Source organism: Scardinius erythrophthalmus (assembly GCF_964197995.2).
Source record: "Scardinius erythrophthalmus genome assembly, chromosome: 4".
NCBI lineage: Eukaryota > Metazoa > Chordata > Actinopteri > Cypriniformes > Leuciscidae > Scardinius > Scardinius erythrophthalmus.
In genome coordinates, this window is record NC_138224.1 from 45,493,282 (window position 1) to 45,508,934 (window position 15,653).

General features: G+C 41.0%; 1 protein-coding gene and 1 long non-coding RNA gene across 2 annotated transcripts in view; one reads left to right on the forward strand and one right to left on the reverse strand.

Moving 5' to 3' along the window:
• LOC308689610 (stonustoxin subunit beta-like) overlaps positions 1–15,653 on the reverse strand; it is a 392,706-nt gene that overhangs the window by 30,095 nt on the left and 346,958 nt on the right. The window lies entirely within an intron of this gene.
• Positions 4,879–14,190, forward strand: LOC308689648. The gene is made up of 3 exons (XR_014030029.1): positions 4,879–9,665; positions 9,957–10,106; positions 13,697–14,190. It is a non-coding gene; the product is annotated as an uncharacterized lncRNA (long non-coding RNA).

Genomic DNA, 15,653 nt, shown 5'->3' on the forward strand with positions numbered 1-15,653 from the left:
GCCGCCGAGTAGCTCATCAAAACAGAGAGTGCAGCAGAAACAGTGTCGCATCTCGTGCCCCCCCGTAGAAAAACTGGAGGGACGAGACGGGGCGCTCTCAGATGCGACCTTCGCGGGACAGGGCTGATCTGAGGACAGTCATTGTCGCAAAGAAGGCCGCGTCTAAAAGGACCTGACGCTCACAGCGTCAGGGCTCTGAGGGTGGTCCCCACTGAGAGAGACTTGTGTTCACCTCCTTTAAAGGTGCCCTGTCTCCCTCGGTGCCCTCAGGGGTCTGTTCTACTAACCCTGCCGAAACAGGGCGTAGAAGGGCCCGGCGAGCGTTTTCCCGAGGAACGCTCGCCCCCTCCAAGGAGGGCTCTGGAGTGCTCAGACCAGTTGTTCCCTGCCGGTGCGCCATTACAGGGCGCTGTGTCTGTCACGCAGAATATTCAACCAGAGGCCAGCCTCGAGAGGCTGGTACCCTTAGTAGATTTTCTAGTGGAGTGGAAAAATCTTCCCAATGTGTCTCAGTGGGTCCTGCACACGATCGAAAGAGGTTACGCTATACAATTCAGGTCTCGTCCGCCTCGGTTCAGAGGGGTTCTTCCCACTGTGGTGGGCCCCGAGCAGGCTCTGGTGATGGAACAGGAGGTTATGACTCTTCTTCAAAAAGGAGCTAACGAACGGGTTCCTCCTCCCAGCAGGGAGTCAGGTTATTACAGCTGATACTTCATTGTTCCAAAGAAAGACGGGGGGTTGCGTCCGATTTTAGATCTGCGTCTTTTAAATCGCACTGTAGGAAAGCTCAAGTTCAAGATGCTCACTCTCAAACAGATCGTGTCACAAATCAGGTCCGAGGACTGGTTTGTCACGATAGATCTGAAGGACGGCTACTTCCATGTGTCTATTCTTCCTCAACATCGAAAGTCCCTGAGGTTTGCTTTCGGGGGCGAAGCGTACCAGTATCGGGTTCTTCCGTTCGGCCTAGCACTGTCACCCCAAACGTTCACGAAATGTATGGATGCGGCTCTAGCTCCTCTAAAAAAATAAAAAAAAATAAAAAATAAAATCACAGTCTCAGGCGGTTCGGCATCGAGATGTCGTTCTCGCTCACATCAAGAAATTGCGGTTGAGGCTCAACGCCAAGAAGAGTGTGCTTTCTCCAGTACAGAGATCCACTTTTCTCGGTGTGGTGAGGGATTCGACGACGATGCAGGCACAAATATCCCCTGTTCGTATTGCTTCGATTCTCGCTGCAGTAAATCAGATCAAGCTAGGCCAGTTACTCACTGTGAAACAGTTCCAGAGACTGTTAGGTCTCATGGCAGCAGCGTCCAACGTTATTCCTTTTGGCCTATTGCACATGAGACCGCTTCAGTGGTGGCTCAGAACCAAGGGATTCTCCCCGAGGGGAAATCCGCTCCGCACGATCATGAGTTTGCGACGGTGTCTTCGCGCCCTGTTTATGTGGAAAGATCCTCGGTTCTTGTCCCAAGGTCCCGTGCTGGGAGCTCCTTGTCGTCGCGTAACGCTAACGACGGATGCCTCCCTCACGGCTGGGGGGCGATCATGAGTGGTCGCCCAGCTCAGGGTCTGTGGCAGGACCATCATCTCTCGTGGCACATAAACTGTCTAGAAATGTTGGCTGTGTTTCAGGCTCTGAAACACTTCCTCCCAGACCTGAGGGGCCACCATGTGCTTGTCCACTCAGACAACACATCGGTGGTCTCTTACATAAACCATCAGGGGGGTCTGCGGTCGCGTCCATTATTCAAGCTAGCTCGTCAGATCCTTCTATGGTCCCAGGGGAAACTTCTGTCTTTGAGAGCGATTTATCTCCCGGGGTATCTGAATCGGGGGGCAGACATCCTGTCGAGGCAGGGGCCGAGGCCCGGGGAATGGAGACTTCACCCCGAGGTGGTGGAGCTCCTTTGGGAACATTTTGGTCGTGCCGAGGTAGACCTATTCGCTTCCCGAGAGACATCACACTGTCCTCTGTGGTTCTCTCTCAGCCATCCAGCCCCGCTGGGGTTGGACGCTATGGTACAGGCGTGGCCGAGGTCACGTCTGTATGCATTTCCCCCGATTGCTCTGCTTCCAGGAGTTCTGGAAAGGGTTCGCCGGGACGGAGTCAGCCTACTCCTGATAGCCCCGTTCTGGCCGGCCCGTGTATGGTTTTCGGACCTTGTGTCCCTCCTCGATGGCTCTCCTCTGGAGATTCCGATCAGGAGGGACCTACTATCTCAGGCGAGTGGGTCGATCCTTCACCCCCGCCCAGAGCTATGGAGACTGTGGGCTTGGCCTCTGAGGGGGCTCAGCTCATAGAATCGGGTCTCTCGACTGAGGTCGTTGAGACCATTCTCCAATCCAGAGCTCCTGCTACAAGGAAGTTATATGCCGCGAGGTGGGAACTTTTTACCTCTTGGTGTGGAGAGGGCAAACAGGACCCAGTTAACTGCCTGGTTGGTACAGTGCTGGAGTTCCTGCAGGATCGTCTCTCCACGGGGTTATCCCACTCCACCACTGAAGGTGTACGTGGCGGCCCTGGCTGCTTACCACGCCCCTTTGAGTGGAGTTTCTCTTGGGAGACACCCACTTATATCTTGCTTCCTTCGTGGCACTTTGAGGCTGAGGCCAGCAGTACGCACGAGGGGTGCCATTATGGGACTTGGCCATCGTCTTAGAGGGTCTCTCCCTAGCTCCTTTCGAGCCCCTTGAAGAGGTTTCCGAGAAGTTCCTTACTTTCAAAAAAAATTTCTGCTTGCTATTTCGTCTCTCAAAAGGATCGGAGACATTCGAGCACTCTCGGTTGCTCTCTCGTGCCTGGAATTCTCACCTGGCATGACTAAGGCCTTCCTCTATCCTAGGCCAGGTTATGTTCCAAAAGTTCCAACTACTGTAGTTAGACCTGTCATACTGCAGGCTTTTTGTCCTCCTCCGTTTCTGACGTCGGACCAGGAGAAACTTAATTTGCTCTGCCCAGTTCGGGCTCTAGATGCGTATGTCCACAGAGCTGCCCTGTGGAGGAAGTCTGAACAGTTGTTCGTTTGTTTTGGGTCGCCCAACAAAGGGTGCCCTGCATCTAAGCAAAGGATGAGCAAGTGGGTGGTCGAGGCCATCTCACTTGCTTATGAGTCGGTCGGTCAGCCTTGACTTTTGGCTGTACGGGCTCACTCCACCCGGAGTATGGCTGCTTCTAAAGCTCTCCTTTCAGGAGTTTCTCTTCAGGACGTTTGTGATGCGGCAGGCTGGTCCTCACCGCACACATTCGTCAGGTTTTACAGTCTTGATTTTAGCTCCACTCCTGGGGTGCAAATTCTTTCCTCAGCCTGTGCGCCTTGATTGCACACTACAGAGACTTGCTCGTATGGCGACGTGGGTATTGCGTTCCCACCGCGTTTCCACGCAGCGGTAGTTCCCTGAAGGGGAACGGACGCTGCGTGTCTTTGCCATACTCCCGGCATCCCCTTGGATCGCTTGCTTCAGTAACATCAGAAGCTGTCACGCTTGTGATTCTGGGGTGCTTTATAGTTTCCTGGTCGGTGACGTCACCCGCCTACTACGTTCCGTCTCGCTATTGACTGATTTCATTCATGCTTCAGACGCACTACGCTGGAGGCGTTCCCACCGCGTTTCCACGCAGCGTCCGTTCCTTTCGGGGAACTAGGGTTACATACGTAACCCGGGACGTTTCCCTCATTTCAGGGTTAACATACTCAGAGTTTTCACTTAACCTCCTTTCTGAAACAGGCCCCAGACATACACACACTATAAAACACACTTTTATGATTTGCAAGTTCCCAAAAGTTAAAGGGTTAGTTCACCCAAAATGAAAGTTCTGTCATTAAATACTCGCCCTCATGTCGTCCGGAATCTGTGAGACTTGCACTCGTCTTCACTACACAAATGAAGATATTTCAGAAATCTCAAATTTCATCAAAAAGATAAAAGTCTTACGGGTTTGGAACAACATAGGCCAGGTTGTGTTTAGATCCTGAATGATCCTGACCAACCAGCACGATCTATTGCTGTGACGTCATCAGCGCTGAGGCGGCAGTACTGGTGGATATAAATATGTAGACTGAATACTCTTTAATTATTAAAATGGATGTTTATGTTTGTGGAATATACTGTATGTATACAATATACTGTATATACATAAAAACTATATGACTTACCTTTCATAACCAGGATGCAGCAGCAGCTTCTGTGTTGACTGTCTGTCACTGGACCGTTAAAATTTGAACCGTCACTGCGGAAACCCTAGGTTAGGTTATTTAACCCAACAGTCGGGTTATCTCTAGAAATTACCCAATGATTTTAAAAATGACCCAATATTTTTGGAAAATAACCCAACATATTGACCCAATATGTGTAACCCAACGGTTGGGTTAAACAAATAACCCAATGTTTTTTACCTTGTATGTGTGTTTCTTTGTATGATAAATACCATTCCATGCATGTTCTAGCCCAATGTCTATACACACAGTCACTTTAACTGTTTCTTGTTACTTGACTACTGTTTAAAGTCAGCCATCATAAATATGGCCAAGTGGCTATACACACTGCCACTTTAGCTGTTGCTTGTTCCAGCCGTCTCGTTAAAATCAGGCATGATAAATTAATAACATGTGCAACCAAACACTGAAGTCATTTTAAGCCTTTGAGGTTTTGGTGAAGTTTTAGATAGTAATTCCCATATTAGTATACAGTAACACTTGAGTCATTACTAGATGACAAATCTCATTACTAGATTACAAATCTCCACGTTAAGGAACGCGAACGCCCTCATTACCTCAAAAACAAAGCACCAAACTTCATCAGTCTCTGCTTTTTGTCAAGTTTGGAAGACACGCTTGTGAGCTTAGTCAGCTTACATTGGATTTACCTCAGAAGAAGAAGAACGCAATTTGAAGAGAAGAAAGATGTAAGGTAAGAAATGTATTCTGAATTATATTAGTTAATGTTATTGTTGCATAAACTTCACATTGCAGTTGAACTGTTGCTAGATATATGCTGAATATCATAATGTTTAGACCTGTGTTTACGGTTAAATACTGTGTTTGTGGATATCTGCTCAAACGTAGATTAGGTTTGCTAATACTGTACCTCTTAAGTCAGTTGCCTACTGCTCACTCATACAAAAAAGTGTAGTTTATTTAGCCATTTCCGTACAACTTGCCAAGTCAGTGATAGACGTGCCTACTGCTCCATTCATATAAATATTATTTAGAGTTGTTTGGGTCAATCCATGTACCCCAGGGGGCAGTGTTGGGGGTAACGAGTTACAAAGTAACGGATTACAGTAACGATATTACTTTTTTGGGTAACGAAATAAAGTAACGCATTACACTAAAAATATCGGTAACTACACTACTTTACTAAACTATAGGAACACGCTTCCCTGCGTTACTCAAGCCGTGCTTGCCTGCGTGTAAAGCTCTGATCTGTTTAAGTGGTGCGTGCATGCCTGTGTGTGTGTGTGTGTGTGTGTGCTTGCACCGTTGTCATAGAGATCGATTTGAGTGACGTAGCTGCTGGTGCGAAGGGGAGCGGGAAATGGAGACGGAGACAGGGGGGTTTCGGCCAGTGGCGATATTCACATTACTTTCAGTTTATTGCTCGAAAGGACAAAAATATTTGCGTGAAATGCACTCTATGCCCAGGCAGCAAGTACTGGCCATCGGGACCACCGGGAGATTCCCAGTGGGCTGACGTGCCTTTTGGGCCGACATCATACTTTTTTTCTTTTTCTGTTTTTTGTCGCAAGGAATGTGCAGAGAAATAGCGTGAAAAATAGACACAGGCCCTTCAAGCAGACGCTGTAAAATGTGTCAAAATGTTTTCTGCAGCAGCAGGACCTTCATCAGCTCCCGTGGCTGATGATGAAGATAGTGAGGAGGATAAGGACAGAGATGAGAAAGTGTAGAGCCTGCGGTAAGCAGAACTAACAGTTACTTTCAAAACATTTATAGACTTTGTCATGAGTGTAGGAACCCATTACCCAGTAACGCATTATTTCCACATCTGCATAGTTGACGATTACCGTAATTTACTATAAATTTAATGAGACGCGTTTGTAAACCATGTTTTCCGCCAAAATAAAAGCTCGATGCAGTTTCCGTCAAAATAGAAGATCATGTGATTATATCTCTTTCAAGTATAGAAATTAGTACAAAACTAATTGTGAAAGTTTCCTTTATTTTTCAGTGCATTTGTTTTACAATATATGTCTATTAGTGTGCTATTATTATTATGGCCAAAATGCCAGGGCCGATTTTTTTTTGTCCCAGTCCAGCCCTGATTATGTGTCTACCACCGCGGACATTTGTCCTGTATCCTGTTGTTTGTGGATTTTACAGTGAGGCATATTTCTTTGTGCAGACATGGATATTGTTCTTTCATATGGTTTTACATGCCATTTTGTATAGGCTACATTTATAAACACTATGCGGACAGGCTAAGTGATGATAGGACTATGATGTTTGTCCGTATCTACAGGGTAAATTAAGAAATGGGAAAGTAAAGTAATAAGAAGTGAAGTTACTTTTCAAATGCAGTAACTAGTAAAGTAATCTCATTACAATTTACAGAAGTAACTAGTAACTAGTAACTAATTACTTTTTTTGAGTAACTACCCCAACACTGCCAGGGGGTAGCACCTGGTTTCGGGAGATATCTTTAAGAGACATCACCCAGAGAGGAGAACAGGATTTTCCTAAGTTCTCAATCTTTCTCATTAAACCAATGACTGCAATGAAATTAAGACCATTTTACCAATCGCACTGAGACACTTAAAATGATACCAAGCATGAAAAGGAAAAACAATAGATTCACAAGATACATCATATGTGATATATAGACATTCTTAATGAACTTTCAGTGACTTGAGGAGGGAGAGGGGGGATGAGTTGAAGTCAAACAAGGAGACAAGGAGATAAGTTTGGGCAGGGCAATGTCCTGTGCTCTGTCTTTGCTATCTGCTGCCCAGGGTGCATTTTATTGCTTTATTGCAGGGTGAGTTTTGTTTTAGCAGGAAAATAGTTTGGAGCGTCTCGATCGCTTCATTAAATAACGCGCTATGCGTTTGAAAAGTAAAACGCACCAAACATTAGGCTTCATGTTTTTACTCCAATCTCATTTCATAACGTCATAACGAATGGAAACATTTGAAGAGACATATGATAATCAATATATTTTTCTCTAGTGTAGTGGTACTGAAGTGTTCCACTATGCCTACAAGGCACAACAAACCTGGTGTTCATATATATATTGTGTGTGTGTGTATATTTTGTGATTTTTATTTTGTGTATTTTGAATTTCGTGCAGCCCTATAGTTTCTCTTGATATCAGCATGTTCACAGCTGTTTTTTGTTGTTGTTGTTTTTTTACAGGGACCAGATGCCCCACTGATGAGTCCTGCTGACTTCAACAATCACATGAGTCTCTGTACATGAACATGGTAAAGTGAAAATGACAGGTATGTATGTTTCATGAATGGCACAAAGGTGTGTGACTGTTCAAGTCTGTGTCTTTAGATCAGTGTGTTAAATAATGTGCTTTTTTGTCATTTGTTGTGTATATTTGGATTATGTTGTGTTGTAAATAAATCCAAACAATCAAAAAGCCATTCTTTTTTAAATCTCTCCTCATTCTTTGTGCAAGGTTGCTCAGAATGATAGGGCCTGATAGGGCCATTAGGGGAGGGTCTTTGTCTTCCTCAGGTGTGAAAGCCATCAATATTAATGATGTGTTCACGCCTACTCGCATAAAGCTTTCTTACACAAAACATGTCTTACAAATTTAAAATGTATTTATTGTTTTATCTGAATGAGTTGCCAGGATGATTTTCACATAGTTTTGAAGCAAATATTCTAGTCTATGTGATACAATTTTCAAAAGTCGTGTGAAGAAATAATCAATATGGGTTTCATGGCCTTATTTCAGTGACAATTGTTTTTGTTTTGTTTTCACAAACCACGCATAAATGTCATTATCTCAAAACTACAAACTTTTACATACATGCTGCTGATATATTATTGTAGCAGAGTTTGTGCTGAATACAGTGTAATCAGACTTTAGCCATGAAAATGTCACAAGTAACAGAAATAAGAACAAATGTCAGCGCATGTCAGAACACCTCCAGGGCCCAGAAAACACCTCAGACCCCAGAGGGTTAATAAATGGGTGAGTACATTTGTTTTTTCATTTATGCAACTGCATATCAATATAATGTAAACACCTTTGTTGTTTGCTCCCCACTAACATTCTCTGGGAAATGTAAATCTAACATTTCACCCATTTACATTTTTCATAATACATTGTTAACAGCTTGTTTTTATACTCCAGGTTGCTGAGTGTGTCCAATGCCAGGCCAGTGCTGTGACCATAAAACACGAAGTAGACTACATCACAAAAAATTATTGTAACACTTGTGTAATGCTTTAATCAGTTTGTGGTAAGTAACAGGTAAAAATGTTCCCTGGAAACCACACCTACTCACTGGTCCTCAGAAGATTTAGGTATCACAGGAGGCAGGAAACACACGGACTAGAATCTTAGGGAAATTTGCGTTGAAAGAAAAAAAAAAACATGAAATAATAATGTACTAACACAAAAAAAACAAAAGATTTATATCAGATTCAAATTTCAAATGATTTTACCCTTTGAAAATCTTTAAGTTGAGAAAAAATGAAAAGGAAACAACTAAAAAACAAAGCACATCACATTCAAATTCTGGAAATTTCCCTTTTAGAACACTGGTGTCTACTCTTATTTGCTCAGTATTATATTTGTGCTGTTCTAACCAGTCCTTTAAATCCCTGTTGAAATACTCTTAATTGTTAGTTTTTCTTTTCTTCCCTTTAAATTTATAACAATTAACTATTTTTCCAACTATTCAACAAATTATATCAAAGTTACTGAATACTAGACCATTCGATCTCTCACTGTGGTACTGAAATGTTCAGTTAAATACCTCACTCAAATGAAAGAATCAACAAATTCAAATTTCACATATAAATGTCAAAAAACATCACATGAACAGTGAATACAATGTCCATACACTGCGAATGAGCTGGGGAAGTCTCTATGGAAACGGAAAGATCAGTAGATAACGTCTTTTTTTAAAGCGCTCAGTTCATTCAGTTTAGAAGAAAACTCAAGATGTATCCAACCAGTTTTCCCGACGCGAATCCAAGAAATTTCAGTCCATTCCGCTCTTTGGGTGGCCCGCCATCTGTTTCTCTCCTTAAATGCACAGTTCAGCGTCAGTGATTCAATGACTCGAACACAGTCCGAAAAGCACAAAAAACCCCGGCAAATTCCCTTGTAAACAACTCAGTTAAAGTTGTTTCCTCCGTGTGACGCAGCTGATATAAACTGTGTGACGCAGCTGATATAAAGTTGATTGAGTCGATCTCAGTCTATAACTCGTTACAAAACTCACTCAAATCAGCAAATCTCATTCTATATCTATTCCTAGACAATTCAGATCTAGGTTTGAACTAATAACTTCTATAATATTCTTCTCTTTTCAGGGATTCTCTGCAGAACAAATCTTTTCCCAAGTTCAACCGAATCGTCTCCGTCTTCACCGTCTACCTTGTGGGCGGAGTTACCCTCACTGAATCAACCTAATTGGTCGATCTACCTCTACAGTGCGATTTCATCATTTCCATTGGGTACGTTTTTTTCTGTAATATGCCTTATATTCCATTTTATATAATTTCAATATTACTGCATTTCATAAAATCAAAACAATTTATTTGATCATTTAAGGGATTTTTTTTTCATTCATTATTTTTCCTTGGAACTGTGGCTGTTAATTTGGTCCTATTTTGGCCCTGGGTTACATTATGTTAGGATTTTTCTTTAGATAATGTTACAGGTTTTTCACATCAACAATTGCAGTGTTCTTAAACTGAGATATATAGATTTGAGTTATTTCAAACTGCTGTGTCTTCTATATTAAGGTGAAGAAACCATTTGAGCTACTGGGGATGGACATAATTGGAAAAGTTGCCCTGACTACATCTGGCAACCAGTACATTTGTGTAATGGTGGATTACGTCACCAAATGGAGTAAAGCATATCCAATGCCAGCTAAAACAGCCGAAAACATGGTTAGTTGCATCCAAGTTTTTCTACCTCTTTGTTGCCCCCAAACGCATTTTGACTAATTTGTCATTCAGGAATAAAATAAATTGCACAATTTCATGTTAAGTTTTAAGCCAACAGCCAACATATAAGATGGTTCTGCAGTAAATATATAAATTTTATAATACAAAATTACATATCAACAAAGATGTGTGTGCGGTGTTGGGAAACAAAAGGAAAAGGTCTTTGTGCGGCATATCTTCCACAGACAAGTGGACTTGTGGAGAGACTAAATTAATCAATTCAGAAGACAGTCAAAAACTGTTTCATCCAACAGATTGACAGAAACATTGAGGATGTTAAAGACGAGGAGGTGGTGTCAGAGGCAATAAAGTGGCAGGACAAGATCCTCACCCATGTTAGAGAAAATGTTGAAAAGGCTGCCCAAAAACACATGGTCCAAAAGGCTCCAAAATATGCAAAATTGGGGACAAAGTGGGAAAATAGAGAAAGGGAGGGAAACCGAAACCAAACTGGGTTGCAATTGATGGAAAAAAGTGCCGACCTAGAGTCAGACCAATTATACCAAAAACAACATTGACCAACTAAAACTGTTCAAAGAGCATCAGCCACGTGACCCAACACCTGCTTCAGCTCTCACACCAGCTCTTTCCCCAGTACCAGCCCATGCTTTGGCACCAGCTTTTCAGCTCCTGGATCAGCCGTAGCATGCATTCACAAAGGTGAGTTTTACAAATATTACTTCTTCAGAAAATGTAATGCATTTAGGGCAAACTTTTTGGCTCTACCAGGGGATAAAGAAATTTCAGCATACAAACTTGTGTACAATAATCATTCCATGTTTCTTTCAGATGCTTGAAGTGGGATGAAGGCTAATGTACTGTGGTCAAGGATTGGACCATATAAAATGTTCTATTGGGACATTTTCCAAACTGGACCTGGAAATGTGGGAGAGTGAGGTAAAATATATAAAAAGCATGTGACGGAAAAAAAAACTACAGAACCCATAATGCACTGCAACAAGTAGGAGGAGTCAGGAGTCAGTAGCCAGAAGGAAATGGAATCAGGTTATTTTAGATGCAGGTGTGTGTGCATGTGGTTGAAGGCTTTTTCCCACTACACCAAGAGCCAAAGTTGAAGCAATTTGAACTGCCTGGAGTCTTTAGACGTTTAAAATGTGCCAGAATTTAATCAAGACTTGAGATTACTGTGTTTTAAAAGCTTTGTTGCTGCACTGCGGAAGGTTTTCGACTACAAAGGTTCCAGCGAGCTGCTCCTTTCCATAGCAGTGTTTGGAATATACAAATGCTTAATCAACAGACAGTAAGCACTGTGAAGTATGATGCCGATCATGAACCAACGAGACTGAAAGTTTCGTGTCACAAGACTTGCGCCAGCTACACAGTGAACGAGTGTTCGGATGTTCGCGATACCATTCGTTTATCGGCTGTGTTTTGAACTGCGTGGGGTTGGAATGCTGTGACCGTGAGTGAATTTCATCTAGTTTTGGACAGGCCTCAGATATTCTGATTGCACGTTGGACTTCAGGTAGGCCTTGAACAGTTCATCCTCACTCCGAAATGGAGCCTTAAATCACAACTGACTCTTGGAAAAGATGGGTTTAGCGGACTTTTATCCCATACTTCACACTTAGGTAAAGTTGGTTTTATATCCGCATATATGCACATTCGCGGACTTCCGCGTTCAATAACTCGTGAACTAAACGTTGTTGCTACACACAACACCTATCACATATAACTACAGATAAAACACCAGAAGCTACAACATACATTTCCTCAAAACGATCTTTCCTTCGCACTGGACAAAATACATTGATCTCTATGCGCAGGCTGCTAAGAAGGGACCATCTGCAAAGTGCAAACCCGAAGGAATGCTCGTTTTGAGAAGATTAAAATATTAAAACAATGTTATTTGTGTAGTAACAATATTCAGCTCACGACATATTGAACGCGGAACTCTGCAAATATGCGAAGCGAATATAAAAAGCAACTTTACCCAAGTTGCAGACTTGATCATGTAAGTTAGGACCTTCACTATGAACATAGTCAAGTTTTTTTTTTTTTTTTAAACATCCAGGGTAAAAATAGTTTCAGGTTTGATATTTGCTGCTTTAGTGTACTTTTGTGTAGGCTATTGTACATACAGTACGCAAAAATGTTTTATGTAAAAGTTACAGTAATTCACCAAAGAGATTTCTTTCATGTTCCAAAGGTTGTAGTATGTTCCTACTGACCAGACTGACTTACTACAGGTTGAATTTTGACAGTACCTCCCTTACTGTACGTTCAGTATACAAATATTAATAAAAAAAAATTACAGTAATTCCCCTAAAGTATTTTTTCCTGTTCCAAAGGCTGTAGTGCTTTCCTATTGACTTACACTGTCCCACACTGACTTACTACAGGTGAAATTTTGACAATACCTCCCTTACTGTACGTACTGAAGGGTTGGGGTCAGAATCCCCTGTCTCTTCAATTTAATTATATATATCCTTTTGAATGATTACTTTATTCTTATTAAAAATTCAAAAAATCAAGTATGTATCCTAATCATTTCTGTATTCATTTTCTTTTAGGTGCATTCCAGTGTGTGCCCTTGGGTTGTGTTCACATGCAAGGGGCCTTTTGATGATAACTGTCTTGGGATTCAGAGAGCGGCGAGAGAGACTCTGTACTCATGTATTGCATATATATTATATATATTGTAAGTAAATCAAAACCAAATAATTTACAAGCTTTTAACTTCATGAGGTGCAATGGCAAGGTATCAAACACCGGAGACGTCCTTGGTGAATCTGCGTCTGGCTGGACATTCCTTTACAGTCCTTTTTAAAGTCCATCAACTTTTTGACATGTTCAGAAATCCCCTCCTGGAAACTCCCTCTGCATACATTGTCTTTTACAGCCAATTGGTCAAACACAAAATCTTGAACTGTCATTATTTCTGAAAGACCCCTTAGAACTTTCGCATATAAAACTTATTGTCTCTTTGTCCTCTTTTTCTGGACCTTTCCATCATCGCTGTATCTTCTGTATCTCGTCCGCAACACATACACGGTAATGATGGCATTTTTCTCCTTTCTTTTGCAAAGCTCTTTCTAATACATTTTCAGTTCCTCTCTACTCTGCCACCATCATCTGCTTAATAAATGCTTACAACATTCAGTGTGGTATGTTTTTCTTTATAAACCATTTTCATAATAAAAATCTTTATAAAACAAGTTCAGGTGTTTTTCTTAATAAACTATTTTCTCAATATATGGTTACAATGATTATTAATACAAGTGTTTTATAGTAAACACTTTCATAATAAATTGTTTAACAACTACTTATGGTACCTTTCATTATAAAACCACTTTTTATTAGTTACAATTGTGGTTTACTATGACCCATAAATACTTCATATATCAAAAGCCATGATTAGAATAGAATAATTGCATATTTCACAACAATACTGTATCCACATATCTGCATCTATATATCTGTCTTAGTTGACTTGCATAAGTTTGAGGGTCAATTTATACATAATTTCACCTTATTTTCATTAAGTGAACATCTCATGTGTATTTTTTTAGGGAGTGGAGTAAAGGGGCATACTATCGTTCCTGCTTTCCTGGAGTGAAATGTTTTATCAGCCTGTTAAGTTGGACTGCTCTTCTGATAATGAGCTCAGGCCTTCTTCAGCCTCGAAGAGAACTGTTGTTTGTCAGTGTTCTGTGTGTGTGTGTGCGTTTGATATTCTTTGCAGATTCTGAACTTTGTGATATACAACATTCTCGGACCCTGGAAGAAGGTCACCACGGACTTAAATCTCGGAAATGGACGACAAATATTCTGATTAACGGCGATATACCCACTTATCTATCAAAAATGCATTATTGTTTAGACTTTATGTTCTCTTAGCCAATCAGAAGTAAACGATTATGTAATGCATGTCCTTGGAAAAGGTATAATTGAGTGAGATTTGTTTGTAAGGTAGAGTTGGCTTGCGACCTCCTCGTGACTTTGATGCTGGCTCTACCAATTTAACTGCAGACTATTCTTCAGTAAAATTGTACTTATTTGATTGAATTTCACGACTCCTGGTCTTCTTTCATCATATTATCTGGTCCTGGGTCTTACAACTGTACCCCCCCAAACAGTACAATAAACAAATCATTTTTTCCTGTTCCAAAGGCTGTAGTGCTTTCCTAGTGACCACACTGACTTACTACAGGTGGAATTTTGACAATAACTCCCTTACTGTACAATTATCAAATATATTTATGTAATAAACATTATTACATATGTTTATGTAATAAACTGTAATTCACCTATAGTGTTTTTTTATATTTATATTCCAATGGTTGTAGTGCTTTCTAGTGATCAGACTGACTTACTACTGGTGGAATTTTGACAATAACTCCCTTACTGTACGTACAATAAACCAATAAGTTCAAGAAAAAATTACTGTAATTCCCCTAAAGTATTTTTTCCTGTTCCAAAGGCTGTAGTGCTTTCCTAGTGACCACACTGACTTACTACTGGTGGAATTTTGACAATAACTCCCTTACTGTACGTACAATAAACCAATAAGTTCAAGAAAAAATTACTGTAATTCCCCTAAAGTATTTTTTCCTGTTCCAAAGGCTGTAGTGCTTTCCTAGTGACCACACTGACTTACTACTGGTGGAATTTTGACAATAACTCCCTTACTGTACGTACAATAAACCAATAAGTTCAAGAAAAAATTACTGTAATTCCCCTAAAGTATTTTTTCCTGTTCCAAAGGCTGTAGTGCTTTCCTAGTGATCAGACTGACTTACTACTGGTGGAATTTTGACAATAACTCCCTTACTGTACGTACAGTAAACAAATACGTTTACGAAAAAATTACTGTAATTCCCCTAAAGTATTTTTTCCTGTTCCAAAGGCTGTAGTGCTTTCCTAGTGACCACACTGACTTACTACTGGTGGAATTTTGACAATAACTCCCTTACTGTACGTACAATAAACCAATAAGTTCAAGAAAAAATTACTGTAATTCCCCTAAAGTATTTTTTCCTGTTCCAAAGGCTGTAGTGCTTTCCTAGTGACCACACTGACTTACTACTGGTGGAATTTTGACAATAACTCCCTTACTGTACGTACAATAAACCAATAAGTTCAAGAAAAAATTACTGTAATTCCCCTAAAGTATTTTTTCCTGTTCCAAAGGCTGTAGTGCTTTCCTAGTGATCAGACTGACTTACTACTGGTGGAATTTTGACAATAACTCCCTTACTGTACGTACAATAAACCAATAAGTTCAAGAAAAAATTACTGTAATTCCCCTAAAGTATTTTTTCCTGTTCCAAAGGCTGTAGTGCTTTCCTAGTGACCACACTGACTTACTACTGGTGGAATTTTGACAATAACTCCCTTACTGTACGTACAATAAACCAATAAGTTCAAGAAAAAATTACTGTAATTCCCCTAAAGTATTTTTTCCTGTTCCAAAGGCTGTAGTGCTTTCCTAGTGACCACACTGACTTACTACTGGTGGAATTTTGA